This window comes from Lycium barbarum, chromosome 12, assembly GCF_019175385.1.
Source record: "Lycium barbarum isolate Lr01 chromosome 12, ASM1917538v2, whole genome shotgun sequence".
NCBI lineage: Eukaryota > Viridiplantae > Streptophyta > Magnoliopsida > Solanales > Solanaceae > Lycium > Lycium barbarum.
In genome coordinates this window covers 47,111,780-47,116,246 of record NC_083348.1, presented here as the reverse complement: position 1 = coordinate 47,116,246, position 4,467 = coordinate 47,111,780, and positions in this window count along the sequence as shown.

Here is a 4,467-nt window from a genome sequence, read left to right as displayed (position 1 = left end):
TGCATTGGCTCCACATGAAGCCATCCAAACTGTATACCAATGAACCGCAACATCCCTCAATCTATAGGATGCTAACTCCACCGATTTAACGTCTTAAGCATGCATTAACCGAAGTGTCCTCAACATTCCACCAATAAAATTCTGAGGGTCCTCATCCGGCATTAACCCGAAGAATTTTGGAGGGTTTAAGCTAATAAAATAACGGGCCCTTACACTAACAACCCTTTCACCTTGCCTTGTACCTTGCCGCTGATTCTAGGACTCACTTTCCTCTACAACTGTGACTTTATTAGCTTGAACCAGCGCTCCTCAGAAAAAGGCACTGAATGAGAGGATTGAGATTGAGCCGCATTCTGGCACTCACTTTCCTCTATAACCGTTGGCAGTGCTCTTTCAGCCCGCTTTCCTGCCACTGTCTTGCCCTTTTGGGCTGCCGTAGCCTTTCTCTTTACAGGTAACTCTGAAATACACAATACACAGTTAAGGAAAGAGAAATCCTTATATCATGCCTCTATCGCATGATCTTATGAAGAAAGAAGGTCATTCATTCTTAAAATACCCGCAGCCTTCTGTTTATAAGCGTGGCGCGCAACACACCCATAAACAAAACACTACTGGACACAGCTCATAGGCACAACCTAGGATAGAACTGCTCTGATACCACTTTTGTCACGACCCAACAGGAGGGCTATAATGGGCACCCGGTGCTAACCCATCCGGGCACCTCTTGTCGTACATCCACATTTACCTCTAGGTGGGCTGCATAACTTAATCATAATCTCTATCGGTCATTCATGCGAATCTTAGTGGGCAACGATACATTCATGACATCATTAACAGCTATACCCTTATAATTGTACATAAGCTGACAAGGCTATCAAAATAATATATAAAATATAAGCCGACAAGGCTTCAAGACATCTAACCATATCCAACTATCTACGAACCTCTAAGATAAGTAGGTAACATCATATAGGTGGGACAGGACCCCGCCGTGCCCATGTATGTACACAAAAGAATAATACCAAAAGCTGTAGCTCCAGATGAAATGGAGCTCCTCTATGTAGTCCCTGAATAAGAAAGCTACGGATCAAGCCTGTCTCCCTGGCCACCTGTGGGCATGACGCAGCGTCCACAAACAAAAGGACATCAGTACGAATAATATACTGAGTATGTAAAGCACAATCAACATCATAATAGGAGCATCAGAGACAACATGAGAATTAGCATAAAATGGGAGATAGTGGAGCCATCATCATAATTACTTACTTGTCTTTCATAGGGACTTTCCATTTCTAATGCCTGCTCGTGTACACACATATATACATATACATATGTCTACATTCGTATCCATATTCGTATCCGTATTCGTATACATATTCATATCAATAGCATACCCGACCATGGAGGTTCGGTGGTTTCACATGCCCGGCCATGACAAGGCTCGGTGATTATACATACCTAGCCCTACCAAGGCTCAGTGTTATCCGTACCCATCTGCAGTGGTGTGCGCGCAATAGGTATCAGACCGGCCATATAAGCTCGGTGTTACATAACAGTCATACATACTTAGACATGTATACTTAAGAGTCCATAAGTATCATCAACATCATTATCATTATCGTTTTTGTTATGCCTATCCTTGGAGGATCAACTATCATATAAAGGATTCAATGGAATCGTGAAAGTATCGAAGATCATGAACTTTAGTAGCGTTAGAGATAGAATCATTTGGAGGTCATTATAGAACTCATGAAAGGATATATATATATATATATATATATATATATAGTCAAGAAACCATGCCTTATTGAAACAAGGGTTAGCCTTACATACCTCTTTGTCTTCTTAACTATCTAACGTTCACCGTTAAAGCTTGAATAATCTACATTTAGAAGGATTCATACCATGGTTAACCCTTAATGCTACTCTTAAATTCAAACTAGAATAATTCATAGTCTAAGGAAAATTGGGCAGCATTTCCCCTATACTTCCACCATATCACAAAACAACTCCCAACAACCACAATAACATCCATAATACACTCATAATATCCAATCAAGCAATCACATTACACTAAGCCTTCAATATTCACCCCCATTTCAACTCATACTAGCAAATTCATACCCATTTTAGCACATTTACATATGATGCTTCTTCATTAACAATACTACCTCCCATAACAAAATCATATCCATATTATACTAGTAATCGTGACACAAGTTAGCTCACTACTTAAAAACATCACCAAAGTTACATTTAGACTTCCTTCTTCTACCCAAGTCATTCAACCTCTCCATAGTCCAAATAACATGAAATGATTATAAAACTTACCTTTGATTGCGTAGGAATAACCTTTGGATTGAAATACTTCACTTGAAGAAAAACACTAGCTTCAATCCATAAAGTTTTCTTGACTCTACGAACCCCTAAGAGCTTCCTTATACTTGATTCCCTTGGATTAATGATATGATCCTTTGATTCCCCTTGGATTCTTGTATATGAAATGTGTGGAATGTTCTAGAGCCTTGGAGAGAAGTGGAGAAGTGTGGAAAATGAAAATAATGAAGTGGGATCACATTTATATACTTGAAAATAACTCAGCCCGTCGGGTGTTATACGGTCCGTGTAAGTGACTGTGGTTCACCATCATGGAAAACATCTTCCTATTGGGTGTTATACGGACCCTTATACGGACCGTATAATGTTATATGGACTGTATAAGCGGTCGTATAACCACACCTCTCGAAAATTGTTTCCGTCGGTCGTTCGATCTCCAATCCTTATGGAACCTTCTTGACACTTGTTTAACACATCATTACCAATCTAAGGAGAGTTACAACTCTTCTTTAAGATATCATTAAGTCAACATTAGCTCGGTACTTTACGAAATTTTTCCAAAACACAACATATACTTTGCCCTTCTTAAGGAACTTTCTCCCCTTACTTCCAACATCTTTGAAATCTTAACTAGGATCGTTAAATAACCTTTCTTACTTATAGAAACATCGTATTCATCTCACCCTACATTAGTCTGTCTATCATATGACGACATGAATTTTTTTTCGAGGTGTAACAACTTATCTAGGAGTACCTATTTATTACGGGAGAAGATTGATTTCACACTATAAGGAGATTATAGATAAGTTTTTTAACAGACTTAACTCTTGGACAGGGAAGCTTTTATCTATTGGGGGAAGGGTTACTCTTATCCAGCATGTATTACAGAGTATGCCTATTCATATTTTATCTGCTTGTGACCCCCCTGCTGGAGTGTTTGTTCAAATTCACAGAATGTTTGCTAAATTCCTTTGGAGTAATTTAGTTGGCAACTCTAGCAAACATTGGGTGTCTTGGACTACTCTATGTTACCCTCAGGAAGACGGAGGTTTAGGTTTCAGAAGTGTTCAAGATGTTTCTAAGGCACTCTTCTCCAAATTGTGGTGGAATTTCAGGACAAAACAATCATTATGGAAGATGTATATCAGCAACAAATACCTAAAGAAGGATCATGCAGTGACTGTACAGTAGAAAAGAGGAACTTATATTTGGAAGAAAATGCTCCAATGCAGAGATATAGGGGAAAACGAAATTTTGTGGCAAGTGAAACAAGGTGATTCTTACTTCTGGCTAGATAATTAGACAGGATTAGGGGCACTATGTCAAATACTACCTCCTGGTTTCAATATGGATAGAACAGTGGTATTAATCAAAGAATTGAAGAGTGATGAAGGATGGGATGAAGAAAGGTTGAGAGAGATCTTGCTTGGTACTATTGTAGAACATATTATGCAGAGAATAAGGCCTCCTATAGGTACTGAACATGATAAGCATTTTTGGAAGCCAGATACTAGAGGGAAATTTTATGTGAAGACTGCTTTTCAACTAATCAACCAGAGAGGGGAACAAAGTATGCTTGACAGAAAATTCTAGATTAAAGGTTTGCCAGTGAAGATTTCTTTCTTCATATGTAGACTGTGGCAAGCCAAGGTGCCACTGGATGATGTGGTGAGGAAATGGGGTATTCAATTTCTATCTAGATGTTATTGTTGTGAAGACCCAAAGGTGGAGACTATCTCACATGTTTTCTTACTTTCTCCTACTGCTCAGTATATATGGAAGTGTTTTTGCAGGCCAATGGGCATAAACATAAAAAACTTATAATTGAGCCAAGTAATTAATCAGTGGTGGGATACTCCAGTAAACAGTCATGTAAAGTATATCTTTCAGGAAAGACCTTCAATTATTGTCTGGGAACTTTGGAAAAGGAGAAATGCAATTAAACATGGGGGAAAGATGTCTAAGGTGAAAGTTATGTATCAAATTATGCATACTATTATCATGTTTATGAAAGTGAGAAGGGGAAATATTAATTATGCCTCTTACAATTGGAATACACTGGTACAATCATTACAGAGGTACATTCCTAGAACATAGGTAATCGAGCTGAATTGGAGACCACCAGAA